The following is a 16,835-nucleotide window of genomic DNA, read 5'->3' on the forward strand; positions in this document are numbered from 1 at the left end:
GGGCGCGGAGCGGCGCTGCCGGTGTGGAGCGCATCCCGCGGCGGGGCCGGTGCGGGCGGCTGCCGTCCCCCGCGGGAGCGGCGGCAGCGCCCTGCCCCTGCGAGCGGCCGCGTCGCCCTCCCTGAGCGGCGGAGGCCGGCGGGGAGCGGTCCCTTCCCCAGGGGCACAACAAAGAGCGGCCGGTGCCCCAGCCGCGGCTCCGGCGCCTCCCGCCGCTGCCCGGGGATGGGGCCGGTCCCCGCCTCCGAGGCAGGCGCTCGGCTTCTCCCCGCCGGCGCTGGGTGGGAGGGCTGGTGTTTCACGGGGAACAAAGCAGCCTTAAAAAGAAATACCGCCGCTGTGAGCGGCGACCCGGCGGGGGGACGATCCCCGGCGGTGGCGGCGGCGCCCCGGGGAGGAGCGGGAGCGGGGCCGCGGGCATTGTTCGAGCGTCGGGGGTTTTGTCGCTGCTCCAGTGGAGACCAGACAAAGTGTCGCTTGTGGGAGCCGCGCTTCCTTGCCGATTTATTCGACTGCCCGGTGCACGGCTCTGAAGCCCGTTGATTTGACTTACGAAGTGACAGGGAGGCTGGCGCTGATTTTTTTTTTTTTTTTTTTGTTTTTTTGTTGACACTACCACTTAAACCCGCCAGCACTTGGTGAGCTCCGGTGGCTCGTCCCGGACAATAGCCCACTCTGACAGAGATGCAGCTGAACTGTTCTACAGACCTACTAGCGTAGTAAGCAGCTTTCCGTCTGTTTACGTCGCGTTTGAACGCGGAGTTGTGCATATTACGGGAAGAGCCCGAGGAGCGCGGAGCCCTCCTTTGTTCGAGTGCGCGGCCGCGCTCAGGCGCGCAGTGCCGCGGGAGCCAGCCCAGTGCGGGGCCGCTTCGTCCCGTTTGGAGTTGAGCCCAGATGTTGCCGCCCTCCCAACGTTACATTATAGAGATCATCGATGGGATTTATTTTCTTGACTTCCTTATTTGCCGGGTCACAGCTGGGTTGCAAGACATTGATTAGTCCTGCCACCCGCCTTTCTTTACGAGGATGGGCAGAGGCTTAAAAACCACTCTGGGACTCCCTGGAATGGCATGCTGGATATTAGCACTTAAGTATTTCAAGCTGCAGCCCTCCTCTCGATCTATTTGGGTTTTTTATTTTTGAGCATAGTATGCTATTTCACAACGGAAGCATTTTTTCCCTGATTTATCAGCTAAAAATCACTATGGAGCATCTTTTCTAATACTGAGAACAAACAGGCAAACACTGCTCCCTTTATTTGAATAACTACCCCCTGGTTGCTGAACATCTAAGCGATATCATTTAAATAAGATTTTCTATGTTTAGCAAACCTTTTTAGGTACTTACACATGTATCCCTGTCCAGCTCTTCCTCACCTACCAGGGCTGGTGTCACTGAAATCTTATGCCTGCTGAAGAGATACAGTTGTGATTTCTCAATAGTGGATCAAACAGAAAATGTAGTTCACTACAAAGATCCTCTTTATTTGCATAAATATAATATAGTCACAAAAAGATGCTTATTCTTATTTAAATTCATTCCATGGTTTTCTGTGATTTGGCTCCCAAAGGCTATTCAAGATAGTAACAAAAAGCCACTGTTCAGTTTGGGTACTCTCTACCCCTAGGATGGGGGTGATACCGTAGTTTATATGACCATTGCAAAATGTTGAAATACTAACCTAAAGTAATTTAATTTTTCTCTTGGACTGTGTTTTATGCTATGTGCTCACTCACCTGCATGATGAGTGCTGTCTGCAAAATCTTCACACCCAATTATTGTATAAGCTATTGTGCTCTCTAGCAGCAGTAGGGGAGTTGTATCTTGCCGTATAATTCTTTAAACTTCACGTAAAATGAATTTCATAGGTCAAACTTGTGTTTTACACCACAGACCTGCTTATATATTTTCCTTTTTTAGTGATGGGATTATTATGTTTCCAAACAGTTTGTTGTTTTTTATGTAGTACTGATTTATTTACCTACCGTGGTAAAATGGGTGCATTATAAAACCCCTCTGAGAATCCCGATTAGTTGTACCAAGCATATGTATCCTTTGTATAAAGAGCTTAGGGCTTACATCAACATCAGACCTCATCTGCATTTTCAATCTGAATTTTGCAGCACATGCTGTGTGCTGCACATTTCTGCTGTGACATGCCAAAATGGATGAATAACCAGGCGACAGCCACCTGGTTGCACTGAAGGGTTGCTGGTAACCAGGTGGCTGTTGCTCACTTGCAGGGTCCGACTGATTCCCACTTTGAGAGGTAGTTAATACAAGTAACAATCTTCAAATCTTTAAACTTCTGCCTGCTAGCCACAAATAATACCTAATTGCTTTTACTGAGCAGGTTGCTTTACTCTTAAGTTCATTTACTAGTAGGCAGACACACTGCCAGTTCGTTTCCTAGTAGACAGACATAACTGTCATAATGAAGAACATTATTATGCTTACATATGACACCCTTTGTACTGCAGTTAGGTGTTTTTATTTCTAAGGCTATAGACTTTCAGTTACATATTATCCTTCAGGATGCTAAAGGTGAAATAAGCATTGAAGTATTTCTGGTTCTGAGAAGGTCTACTTTGTCTGGGTTTTGATATCTTTATTTTCGGAACAAAAGGTTAAACTTCTGTATTTTACTTTGAAATTCCATGTTTTGAATTACACCTTCAGCTGTTGTGTCAAACTAGCGATGGCATCACACAAAGGATCCAGTGGTCGGTTATGTGGAGTCTTTAGCACAAAATACGCTGATGTAAGGGTAGGAGAGGTAAGATCTCTTGCTGTTCATAGTATGTAATTCTGGTAGGTGTCAGATGGAGTTGGCTTACATAAATGCTGTCTGCTGTTCTGTGTGAATTCAGAACCAAACAGAACAATATTGTTTAGAACAATAACCAAACCCTTTGTTAAAATGAGTCATTTAAGACTGTACAGCTGTGGATGCTCTGCAGGGAGCAAACTGGTAAGTGTAGCTTTTAAAAGGTGACTCTTACCAGTTGGTGCAAACTGGAAACTTTTAGCTGTAATAAATAAATTACAGGACTACATAATTATCTTGCAGCTGCTGTCTGGAGTAAAGATACAAGTTCTGTTAGATACCCTGAATATAGAGGTTCATATAGAGGTTTTTTCTTTTTGTCTCACCAGATCTGCATACTGCCATATCATCCGATTTGATTTACCTGAATCTGTAAGGATGCAGTTATGCTTTCTGGATTGCAGGTGATTCACCTCTTTCTACTGAGCACAAAGCTTCTCAGGATTTTTCAGGAAGGCATTTTTTGAATTAGGATGGAAAGATTAATTAAGGAGAAAAATTAAAAACAGTTGCTGAAAGCATAGTCTAAGTCATAAGCAGAACGGTATTCCAGATCCTGAAGTCATTCTGTACAGCAAAATATACTAATTTAACTTAGACTGAGTTTAAATAATGCTTGGTATTTCTAATGTGTTTAAACCATAAATCTGCCTTCTCAAGGGGGTGCGAAGTGTGGCAATCTCCTATTTTATAGACGGAGAAATGGAAGGGTCAAATGACTTTGTGCAGTAAGCTAACGTTTATAGGAGGAAAAATACAGGGGTGTATTAGTTGATCACAGGAGCGGTATTGACTTGCACATAGTCAAAAGCCAGATCAGTTGGCTTGTCCCCTGTTGTGAGTTGGAGCCAGGGTAGTCTTGCTAGCAGTCCTGTTGGGTAGTTAAGCTAAGACATCTTCATCTTCGTGCTGCAATCACTTTTTCGACTGCAAGCTAACTTCACTGTAAATGAGCTTGGTTTGTTTAGCTCGACAATACCTTTGTCAAAAACATGCTAGACTTCTAATGTGTTTTGTTTAACACAAACACTTCATCAGCCTCTCTTTTATCTATCTCCAAATAGTATGAATGAAACCTTATTTCCTCTGTTCTCCTATGTTAATCTTGCCTCGCATTTCTATGGGATTCAGTTTGTATTTTTGTCTTAGACCAATATGGCCACTAATAATGAGCTATATCCAAAATTTCAGTCAAACTGCCTAAATAACTTTAGAGGTGAGGCAAGGCAAAACAGAGTGCATTTTTGGGTCATTTAGCTAAGGAACAGCTGGAGGATGATTATTTTCTTACAGCTTGTGGGGCTGGTCGGCTGCAAGTAGGTGATGGTGAGGTACCATGGAGCACTGAGAGTGAAGTTGCAGGATACCAGTGCTCCCTTGACTTCACCAGGGCGATGGGAACCCATTCTCATTTTATACCTGCCCAAGTTCTATTATCTCAGATATAAAATGTGCGGGTCTTTGCTATGGGAAGATTTTTAACACATGATGCATTGTCATGGAGGCTTTTACATCAGTTCAGGATGTCAGATAAAGATGATATTTTCCTGGTCTTCTATATAAGCAGTAACTTTTGGTATATTTTGAAAATGGAATGATGTCAACTCACAGCTCTTGGACAAAAAAGACTAAAAAAATCACTGACTATTCTCTTGGAGAGCAGAATATGAAGGCTGAAGTTTTTAAGTCATTTCGGTCATGACTAGTCTTAACTTAAACAAGTGTTGATAAAGTGGTGAAATTGCCTTAAAATAAGACTAAGTCAAGATTTTAAAATAGTTTTTAACAGCTGTCTCCAAAAATCTAGAGTCCTTAGTATAGATGTGATGTTTTGAATGTCTTTATCTCCTAAGAACAACCCAGAGCTAACACCTGCTTACATAGTGCCCTTTCAAGATCTCTTCTTTCCTATGCACTTTATATCTGGACCTATTGGGAAAGATTTTTGAAGGCTGATGTTGTTTCATGGTTAGCTGTATACTGATTGTACTGTGTTTTTCTGTTTTTCTTCATTTGCTGTATTGAGGGGTTTTTTGCCACTATTTCAGTGTTGGACTTGTGTGGCTACTAGCTGGGTCAGATTTAACCAAAAGATGATGGAACAATGGTAAATTAAATAATACAAGGAGTGAAGGTGAGAATGTGGTCTCCCTGTTGAAAGGGAGAATGCTTTTTTTATCCAGTGTAGGCTAATGTAATCTGTGATTGCTTCTGGGAGCTCAGACAGCATGTGATGGAGTCACTAACTTCTCTGTCAAGGAAGCTATAATTGGTTATTTTACTCCTACCACGCACATACCACAACTTTTTGCACTGCTGCAAGAGTGTCTGACTTTGACGCATCTCTTTGCTTCCCTAACCTGCAGCCCAGAAATGAAACTTCAGAATAAAACAGGGTTTCATGTTTACAGCCTGGTTCAAGGTGAACATGTTATCTACCACTTTCCATAGTTTCCAGTTCATTTCTGAGTGTAATTCACCATGTTGGTTTTGGTCTGTAAAGTTCTCCATAATTTGAGTCTTGGGATCAGGGAACATTCTGAGGAGAGCATTTTGACTGCTTAGATTGCTTGCAACACTTGAATGTATTCAGCAACTGAGACAAGGCACTTTCAGCAGAGCTCACACCCCTGGGAGATGCATTGCTTTATTTCTTTAGCTTTGAGAGACTGAGTGTTTTGCGTAGGTGTTTCTTTGATGGGTGTTTTGCTACTGGATTTATAGTTTATTCTGTGAAGGTACAGGGGAACAAACTAGGTAACCCCTCAAAGTCCTTTCAAGCCTGTCTTTGTGGTTCTGCAAAGAAGGGTTGAAATGTGAAGATTTTGGGTTCACTTCCAGACGAATTTTTTTTTGTTACCGTGGGGTTTTTTTGCATGTGACTGTGTACATCATTGAGTAACCTTTTGCTTTGCTTTTCCTCATTTTCTTGCTATTTGTCCTGTGAGGAGCTGGGCAGAATGCCTTTGAGGTGACCACTGTCCCCTTCCCAGGGATTTGGAAGCCAGGAGACTAACCTGGAGGGAGATGTCCCTTTTTATTAGTCACATGCGTTTAATTTGTTGTAAATATCTCTAACATGATGTAATACAAAGGATTGATTCTTGTTTCGGAGATAATCAATAGAAGCATAGGAAAAATATGTTTGGAAAAAGTTTTGAGGGATTTATTCTGTACTACTTTCTCAAGGCCAAGTCAGCTGTCACTTCTGAAGGATGTTTGACAGCGTGTTCTTTAAAATGCTGATAACGGAGCATCTGCAATTTCTGTAGTCAGTGCTTAGCAATCCTGCTACTAGAAAGTGTTTAGCACTGGAGTAGTTTTCCTCTTGCATGTATAGTCCTGTGTATGTGAAGACTTGCCAAGACTCTCTTTTTCCTTGTATGAAATAACTTGTTACTTCATCCTTTCCTTGTAGATGATGTTGTTCTTATCTTTGACCAATTGATCTATGTTCAAAACTGGACAGGAAAGCTTTATCGGGTAAAGCAGGAGAATCATTTAGTTTATGCTTTAGGCAGTGTGTCTGCTTGTCACTTCTGGTGTGATGTTTGTTCCCTTTGCAGTAGCATCGCATTGACTCATGTTTAGTCAGGAACTGCTAATCAATCCTTCAGATCCTTTTCCGGAATACTGTTGTCTAGACAGTCATTCTCCCATCCTGTATTTGTCAGCTGATTACTTCTGCTTATGTGTCCTTAGTAAATGGCACCTCTCTTCCATACTATTTCTCCTGTTCAGCCATGCTGGCTCCCAAATTTCCTTTCTCACATAAGCCTGTTGGAAGCACCTTGTCTGACTGCTTTGTTGTGAGATGCAGTTTAGGAACTGTACCTGCTAACAGAAGCAGAGCATGTGAAGAGGAGCAATGCATGATGAGCAGCTAAAGACACTTGGATGCCACAATGATTTGCCATTAGTTTGCCTTTGTATGTTCAGAGGAATGTATTTTTCAGATCTTTAGAATGACAAGAGACTGAAGTGATAGCTGTTTTCTGTTTCTCTTCATAAGGCATGTTTCTAGTTATTCCATATGCGTGTTCCCAGCTGTATAGTTTAAAGATGATATGTCAACTTTGCATTCTTGAGCACCTGTAATGTTTCGTTTGAAAATAATGCTGATCTAACTTCCAGATGCTCAAGGGTGGATAGGAGAGCTGCAAACAGTGCAGCTCTGAAAGTCACCTGTGCTATAGGGACAAAGAAAGAAGCTTGGATTTTGCAATTTGTAATGCATTGTGCTTGCTGGTTTTTCTTGTTTTGAGTAAGAAAATAGGATAAAATCAAATCAGTTTTGCAGGATTAAAAAACCCAACACAGTCTTATTATGGGATGAGACAAAAAAAAATGTGCTCTTGAAGGAAAGCTAACGTAAGGGGAAAAAACCCCTGCTGATACTGATTGCACCTTTCATCTTTCTCCAGTTAAGGAACCATGTAAATTTATTCTTTCAGATTCACATGCAGTTATTTATCTACTTTGTTAATAGTAACAGCTGAAATTACTAGAACTGGAAGTGGGTAAAGTCTCAGCTCTCTAGTACATTGAGTTTTATTTTCTTGATAGTTTGTGTGTAGAAAAACACAAATAGTAGATGAGGTAATAAACCCCAAAATAGGGTTGTTAGTAGAACTCAGAATAAGGCGTTTGAGGAGTAACTTAAATTTATTTCAGTTTTGCTTTCTGTGTTACTGGATTTCAAGTGTGTGTATGTGTGTGTCTAAGGGCTCTGGAAGCAGGCAGTGGCCGGTCTTACACAGTCAGCTAAATGATGAGCTTGTTCAGTTTTCTGCAGCAAAGAAGAAATGGAGTGCCCTTTCAAATCTGTTGCTTGGAATTTATTGATTTGATTTTTATTGTTGTTTGCATTAAACGTATGATTTCTGAGTTTTTAGAAATGTAAAATGAGTTCTTAACTAAAGGTATGTACTGCCACATTTTAATGAATAATTTGCATTGAGTGTATGGGAGTCTGTATATGCTGTGGATAAGAGGTGAGCACCAACTGCACAGTAGGGGCTCCTCTGTAATAGAATTTACAGAATTCTACATAGTTATTTTTAAAACAAAGCATTTTCTCTCACCATTGTAAATCATTGACCACATATAATAGGATAATGTTTCATTTTTTTAAACTCTTTGGATTTACATGTTGCAGTGTAAAAAGCAAATGATTACTCCATGAAGCCTTATTTTAACTTTTCTTCAGAGTAGTGTAGTGAGCTAAGCATGTATGAGACATTGGAGGAGGGGGAACATTTGTTTTGTTACGTATGTTAAATGCAAGTTAGTCACAAAAGTTGTATTATTTCATTATTGTAATATACAAAGCAACGGGTAACAGCTTGATCCTTAATCAAGCTGTAGATATGTTATAGACTATAAGTATAAAATAGTTGTACTTATCTGAAGTAGCATTCATGCTTTTGTAGATAATGTTACCTATAAAATGCATATTATTTTTCTGAGGAAAAGCTCTGTATAAAGATGGCTACTTCAAGTGTACTGTCTTATTTTTTGGGAGGGAAAAAAGTAGCATTGGGAAACTTAAATGTCCTCAGTGGTTCATAATGTTACCTCTGATTCTATAGGTACAACGGAGGTATACTCCCTGAAACTAAGTGGTATGGAGATGGGTCACAGGTTGTAAATACTAATTTTTGTAAGTGATAGTGGTAGCTTTTAGAAGGAATAAAGTTGGCAAATATTTTTTACATTGAAGGAATATGCCTCTTCCCTAGGCTGTGTGGTTCCTTTCCTAGGTTCCTCTGCTAGGTCTGTTAGTACAAGTGAGGATACAGAGCTTGACTTGCAGTTTCTGTCTTTGCATGGTTAACACCTTCTGGTGTTAACATTGTCTCCTCTCTTACTATGATAAAGAAAGAAGAAATCTGAACATGTATTTTTGAAACAATTTAGTGGGCAACAGCTGGCAGAGCTGCTGTGTTATTCATGGTTAATAGTGGAAACTTCTTAAACATTCTTCACTTATCTGTCTCTTCCCTATTCCTCTACCTTCCCCTCCCTCCCACCCCCAGCTTCCTTCCTTTTTCTGGTCTGTAAAACTTTGGACAAAAAAAGAGGAAATCCTAAGGTGGGAAACAGAAGATCCCCCTTCTTCTATTTCAGTGTAAAATAGCACGTGTCGGTTCTGTACAGAGTTCATTACTGTAGCTATACTTCTCTTCCTCTACCCACCCATATCAGAAAAAAGTTGAATAGCTAATTATAACCCAAGCCAAAATTATATTACTTCATGATATCCTTTCCTCCACTTAAAATAACAAGACCCAAAAGCTAAAATTCTTCTCATTGAGCCAGATGTAGTTTTGAGTGCTCAGCTGAGTTGAACAAAGGTGCTTATTCCTATCTCTCACCAGGTTAAAGAGGTAAAGGTGGAGATACCTGCCTGCGCATATTTTACCATTATATTTGTCTTGGGAAAATATGTCAGTGATAACAGTAAGCAACTGAAGCTACGGATTCTCCAGTTGCTTACAGAACTCGAAAGCTGAATTGAATAACTTAAACTGGTTTTCTTCTTTTTTTTCTTTTTTTGCAAATCAGGTTGGAAGACAGACTTGTCTGCTGTCTTTTCTGCATACGTTAGGCTTTTTGTAACGAATTAATTACCCCAAGACTTTGAGCAATTTCTTTACACTGATTAATTAAAAAAGCATAGTGAAAGATGTTCAAAATAGGTAAAATATTAGAATAATATGTATTTTTCTAGGAAAGTGTCTTGTGTTCTTGCATGTGAGGCAACTGTTGGTTTTAGTTTAATCTTTGGAGATGGTATTTGGAGATGTAACATGGTAAGCAATATTCAGAGAAGTCTGAGGTAATGGGCTCTCCAACTTCAGAGGCGGGGTAATACTGAAATCACATACTCCATAGTCACCTGAAGAGTTTTTTTTAAGCTTGTCAGTGATTGCTTCTAGAAAACACTATTGCTTTGGTTTTTTAGTTTTTTATAATATAAATAGTAGCTTTATCTCAACCTGAGCAATTATAATGTGCTTTAAGGAGTAGTATTTAAAACTTGTTCCCTTGATGAAAAGCCTTGGCTTCCTGGCAGCATGGAGGATGAGTGGTGTCAGTGTTGCTGCTGCTACCTGTCTGTTGTGTTAGACAGACAAATCCACTGCATTTGTATGTTCAAGCTTAAGTGTGGTCATGGTTGTTTACATTCAGAAAATTCATTGGGAAGCCTTTAACACTGAAAATTGTTGGGTTTTACTGTATTTGCGTGCAAAGGAAAGTGTTTCACTTCTGCAAAGACACCATTCTACTGAATAGGCTGAGGCTTGAATAGCAGTGCTTCTAAAAATGTGTATTTAATAGGTATATTAAATAGCACCAGTTTTAAGGATGGCTGAGATAAAGTACAGAGGTTAGTTGTCATATTAAACAGGCACAGATTACATGGTTTCCTCTTTTCCCAATGTAATCAGAAAAATGTAACCTAGTAAACAGAAGTGCAAATAACATTAGAGAAATCGCATAGGTTTTCATGAAGATTCTTACAAAGATCTGTTTGAATTTATATTGATAAATACTGCCTCTAGCTCCCCTTTGAGCAACTAGTTAGCAGCATCATAATTGAGGTCTGTGAAGAATGTGGTGGTGATTCGTGTTAAAATATGATGACTTTGTTAAGAATTTACCATGTACATAAGTTAAAGGAGATTTGTCATGGTTTTATTGTTAAAAGGAATTTGGAGGGTTTTTTCCCTCAGTGACAGGTGCTAAGTAGGTGGAAAATTACTGGCGGGACCCCCATCAGAAGTCCCCAGCAACACCGGATTGCGCAAGTAAAATATGATTGAAGGAATCCCGGCCAGGAGCCCCAGCAACATCAGAAAGCCCGGGAAAGTTTGAGGGACCCTGCTGCGCATGTGAAGGAAGGACTATAAAAGAGAGTGACGTAGCACCACCCGGTGCTCGTCGGTGCGGAGTGGGAAGCCCCCCCCCTGCCCCCCGGAGTGCCTAGTTTTTTTTTGCTTGTTCTTATTGCAAATAAATTTATTAAAGATATTTTCGCCTCTGCCTCGGCATTTATAACAGGTCTAAATGTGGTTGTACAGCTGATAGATCTGCGGTCTTTATCAGTGTGCTTTGCCTTCCTTTGTGGGTTCCTCACTAGAATCATGACCAAGTAGAAACTGATGGGGAGGTGCTCGCTTTTAGAGAAGCAGAGGTCCAGAATAAACTTACTGAGCTAGTAAGTGTTGAATGGACTCTTTTAAACTAGCAAGTTAGAATCTTTTGGTCAATCTCTGAATTGGATTTATTGTTTGCAGAACTGTAAGTTTGGCTTTTTAATAACTTCTGTAAAATGCCATTTATGTTTTTACATACCTTATGCAAAACCTCAAAAGCATTCTGCAGACTACAAATAGCAGGTTTTGTGTAAAAATATGGGTTTTGTGTAGGATAGGAATATGCACAGCTACAGTACCATATGTTAAAGTAATTCAGGAAACTCAGAATAGCATATTGTCTTGAGTATGTGTGTGTGGGGAAACTTTGGCGAGCAGAATGTAATTGTCTGGGGACCAGCATGACCATGTCCAGGCCAGACCAGCTCTGGCCATGTGCTTCCCCCCTGTTCCCTTGTAACAGCTTCTGTGATAAACAGTTGAGAAGAGCTGATCTGGCTGAAAACTAATCACTTTTTTGGCAGGGAGGGATTTCTACTGGATCAGCACCTCTAGCTGGGCTTGGGTTGTCTGCCAAAATATGTGTGCCAGTGTGGGGGAGGCAAGGGAGGGTGCAGCTGGGAGTACAAAAGATGGCAGGACCCCAGCGCTCCTCATGTGTCTTGCTCGAAGTGCCTTGCAGCTGCAGAGTACTGGTGCTTCCCCATGCTATACTGGTGCTGCCAAGTGGTGGGGCTTTTTCTGATTTGAACGGGACCTGGCTGCAGGGTGAGCCTGCTGCGTGTGTGGCTCTGAAAGTACTGGCCTCCTTGGCTGGTGTGGGTGACTGGCTTTCTGCTGCACATTGGCTAGCCCTGGTGCAAAGGAAGCTGCCTCGCTTGGTCAAACCCACAGGCACAACTCATGAAGTGTAACAAAGCTACAGCCTGATGAGAAATTTAGTTGGCCTTTCAAGAGTATATGGCTGTTTTCATGGGGCAGGAACAAATAATGAGCTGAAGTAGATAGTTTAATTGTATGTCTTCTCATCCAGCTGTTTGGTCTAGGTTCATGAGTGTGCTGTTCACTGAACCCACTGTTAGTTTTAAAACTCTTTTTACAAATTTTAGGTTACTCCTACTTGCTAGTACTGTTCAGATACAGTCTTAATTTGAGCACTTGATTTAGCATGGCAGTTACTGCTTTCTGATTCTAGAGGCTGCTTAGTAAGCAATTGCCTGTCCTCACTATCTTAAACTTTGTCTCCACATGCAACAAGCAGAGCTGTCCAAGCACATATTTTGGACATGAAGTTAGGGATTGATTCTTCTCAACTTTGAGAAGGCTGCTAAAATAGTTGGAGTGTCATAAGATTAGAAACTAACAACTCTAAAGCTGTAACTTGAGTTCTGTGGATGTAAAATCTGTCTTACTTTGCCATGGAGCAAAACTTTTGGAAACAGGTAGAGAACAATGACAGAACCGAGAACTGGTAAGTGTATAGCAGGAGTTAGTGAGATGTAAGTAACAACTTTAAGTAAAATGAGCACAGATGTGATACTCCTAACATCCTTTTGAGGTCTGTGTCTCATTGCTGCATCCAGAACTTAAACAGGTAAACTTTGAATCCTTTCAATATTGTAATATGGGAAAAAAATAATCACTTCTGCCTGATATAATCAAAATACATATAATGATGATAACACATAATAATGTGGTTGATATGAGAACTTGAATGCCCTCAAATTAATGAGAACCACTACTTCTCATAGAATAATGGCTCTTAAACATTGCCATTGCCTCTTCAGTCAGGATAGTTCTGGGGATAATTATGAGGAAAAATTTGCCTTTGCAGTTGTTCCTTCCAACTATCTCTCCTAGCCTTGTCCCATTTTCTCCTTTGCTGTGGATGTCTCTGATAGCCCTCCTGAAAACCCTTGGTAGAGTGCCTGGGCATTCTACACTGCCACAGTGGTGTTCCCTTTTCTGTCTCTTGTCCTCTGTCACCCAGGTTCTTTGACTTCTGTCTGTCATTTCTTTAGGTCCAAAAACTGGGACTTAAGCTTAGAGAAAGTACTCCTTTGTTAATTACACAGCGTTTGTTTTGTACCAAAATAAGTGCTGGACATATAACAAGCACCTTTAGGAGAGGATGAATCGATTGATTTACCTATAATCTATGGGGATACCAGACTTTTCAATGTCTGTTAAATGTGAAACAGCATCTTTACAACTTCTCTGGTATGTTAGCTATAAAGGTAGGGGATCACATACATAATATTCATCATATTGGAGGCATCTTCTTAGATGCCTTCCCCCCTTTTTAATTAGAGTAGTTGTGAACTGACTTCTACTGTGTTCAAAGTGGTTGTTTTTTTTATCTAAAACACCCCCTGGGAGTGGGTGGTGGGTGTGCTTGAACAGAAATGTATGAGAATAGGAACTGGAATGTGATACATAACCTGTGCATGTATTTTTTTCTAAGTTCTTCAAGTTGGCAGTTGCCTTGCTTGTGACACACTTCCAATTGCTGACTGTTTTCAACCAGTTTTCACATGAAGTTTTGAATTTGTGTGTCCCTGCTGTTCAGCCCTACCACAATGAACTGAGAGGTGAAGGGGAGAAAAAAGACCTATCATATGTCTAATTGTTGGGATGGCTCAGATCTAGGATTCTGTTTATGAAGAGTTCCATAGCATGATCTTAAAAGATGTAACTTGTCTGAAAATATCAGTATTTACTTTTTATCCTGAAGTTTTGGATCCTTGAAGTACCTTTAGAAATCAAGGGGCAGATCGTTGTTACCAGGCATTGGTATTACTGTTGCTTTCTGCAAAGACAGCTTAGATAACCCTTACCCTTCACATCTGTATACATGCTATTTGGTTGGTTTTGGGTGTGGATTTTTTCTTTTTTTTTTTTTTACAAATCTACAATATCGGTTTGAAAAAGGAAGTGCTTTACGGGTGATATCTTGTATGGAAGGGTAGACATGAAAACAATTTAATGATAAAATACATAAGTGATTTGGAAAAGAATAGCTTGTTCTCCTCAGATCTATATTTAATAGGAAAGCTGTTTGGGCAGGTCTGGCTTTGCTGCTTGGTTCCGAAGTTTGGATATTGGGTAATTCCACCATGAGGTTTTTTCTTTTTCCTTCTGTAGAGGACAGAAGTTCACCAGTGTGTAGTTCAGCCATAAAATTCTTTGACTTTTTCCTAGTATTAGTTACTACATACTAGCTAAAAAGAAATTAGTGTTCTGTATGGATGTTGACTTAATGAACATGTGAAGGCATTTCTGCAGCCTGTGGTATGTCGTGCAGGCCCAGGAGAGGCAAGAGGAATGCTGCGGCTTCAGATGTCACATTAAAATACTGACACTGCTGGTGTAAAATGTTGCAGCACATAAGCAGTATAGCATACCTGGTTTAAATACCTCAAATTCTCCAAGCTTATAGATGGAGCAGGATTTCATAGAATTTGCTTTGTAATCTCATACTGAGTTCTCTTCAAGTCAGCATTATACATTTGTGCGTGTGTGGGTGAATAGCACTTGGCAGGCTTTTCTGGCACTTGGCTTTTCTAACATCTCCTACAATAATGATTTAGAACCAGAATTTCTACCCTTCCCCCTACTTAAATTATCTGTGTGCTTCTCCCAAATAATATGATCCTTCCTGTACTTCTTGTACAACATTAGTTTCAGGCTGAATTAGTTCATTTTTCTGATAATATGAAAAAGAAATTCATCTGTACAGTTGTGTGGAGATATAGGCAAAGATCTTATGCCAGGTGTGTTGTGGTTACTTACAAACTGTTTTTACCTAGAAACTATTTACTTTGTTAATCTTGCAAAGGTTAGTTGCTATAAATCATGAAGTGAGCTGAAAACACTTATGTTAAGTATGTATTTGTAATTTTTTGAAAGGGATTTTTTGAAAACATGAAAGCTTGCAGGTTGTTGCAGCTGTAGTTGGAAATGAAGGGAGACTTGAACAGATATGCCTAGGGATTTAGACTTGGCAAACCCGGTAGTGGATGGTCAGTACTGGGTTTGGGAAGAGGGATTATGGAGCCAAAGCTAAGTGACAGGCAGGGGCAGAGAGGTCAGAATTGCCGTGTGGTTTTATCAGATCATTAAGTGGGACTTACAAAAGGGTTTACTAGTGAACTGATGGAGGGAAAAGCTGGTAGTGAGGCACAAAGAGCAAGGAGGAGTTATGACTATAGGGAAAGGCACAAAAATATATGAAAGTGTGGGAAGCCTTGTGAGAAGCTTGTGTTATGCTCCACTGATGGCCTCTTTGTGGCATCTGCTGCCTGCCTGTCCAATAGGGAAGTTGTAATTAAGGTTTGCTGCAAAACTTGCAGAAGAAAGACAGTGGGGGGAGCAGATCTTCTGGGTAGTTGCTTCTGGACAATGTGCTGTCAGGGATTGTGGTTTGGAAAGGATATATAACATTACTTGTGGTGCTAAATGGATCTTATTAAAACACACTTCAGAAACAAGAAGACCATGTCAAGATTTGGCAGTGCTTGATTCAGCTTGAATATTCATGGTATCTTGTGTGGTTTGAGTTAAGGACCTCAGATCTGAACTTCTTGTAACCAGTTGTATGTGTCTTAGTAGGTCATGTAGGTTTTAATTTGCTAGATAACTCAGATTCTTGAATGTTGTTAATGAGCTTTGGGTTAATCAAAAGTCTTTGTCCTGTGGTGCTAAGTTTAAGGGCTTGCTGCTCTTCCAATGTATTCTTGAACATAAACAAATTTCTCACTTCCAGAAGTCAGCTTGGAAACTTTTGGCTCAATATTTAATTGTGACCAAAGAAGAGTGCTTGGAGCAAGAGCTCATGGGGTAATGCTGTTTCCTGAATTGTGTGCTCTAGCCATTGAGGTGCTAGTGCATTACTTACGAGTAGGTAGTATTTATCCGCAACTTGAGGATTTGGTCACTTATTTGACCTACAGATGACAGAGGCTGTGGTTGATGTTGAAAGATGTAGACGCTGTAGATGTTACCTGTATCTGTAAGATGTTATTGTTAATGCAGCTTTGCGGAGGTAGTGGATTCAGTCAGTGTCCTGTTACTTGTGGGAACCAGGTTTGAATTTCATTTGTAAGTGAACTTTAAAATGGCAAAACCAATCTTGATTAAATGACACGTTCACTTGGCTTTAAAAGAAATGCTTTGTTTGCTATACAATACATTAGCATTCCTTGTATTGTCTGTGCCACCTCACTTCACCTCAGTGAAATGTAGAGACTAGCAGAATTTGTGTACCAAAAAATACCGTTTTAAAAATAAAATAAAGAGTATGTATTTGTTTAGAAGTGTAGACAGTGATGAATGAGTGTGATTTTTATTGAACTAAGGTTGATTGCACACTGCAGGACTTTTTTCTGAGGCTGCTGTGCAGGGCAAGCCTTCTGGGGCTGCTGGCAGGCAGTTCTAGTTAGAAAACAGGGTGAGTGTATATGAGTACATGTGTAGCAGTACTGCTCAAAATACCATCACAAAGGGCTGTTACAAAGAGTGATAGAATTTGAACCTGTATAATCATGAATTGTGTGAAGCAGAAGTATGATGAATGCATATAATGTTTGTGTGGTGGCCTTTTTAGTGACAAATCACAATGGATAATATTAAAATGTCTTAAATGCCTATTCTCTTATATAGTTCACTTCTATAATCTTAAATATGTATTTGAAAGTACTTTCTGTTTTCTTATCACAAATATGATCTAAGTTTTCAAGTAATGCAGCTGTGTGTGTTGTGGGAGACACTGGTGACCTTACTAAAGACTGAATTCAGGCCATTCGGCTACCATCCAAATGCTCTGCCAGCTTAGCTACTTGACC

The 16,835-nt window shown here is 40.4% G+C and overlaps 1 protein-coding gene across 1 annotated transcript in view; it reads left to right on the top strand.

Moving 5' to 3' along the window:
- Positions 1–16,835, top strand: part of DOCK4 (dedicator of cytokinesis 4) — a 255,664-nt gene that overhangs the window by 110 nt on the left and 238,719 nt on the right. The gene's annotated exons all lie outside the window — the stretch shown is intronic.

Source organism: Strix uralensis, chromosome 5, assembly GCF_047716275.1.
Source record: "Strix uralensis isolate ZFMK-TIS-50842 chromosome 5, bStrUra1, whole genome shotgun sequence".
Classification (NCBI taxonomy): domain Eukaryota; kingdom Metazoa; phylum Chordata; class Aves; order Strigiformes; family Strigidae; genus Strix; species Strix uralensis.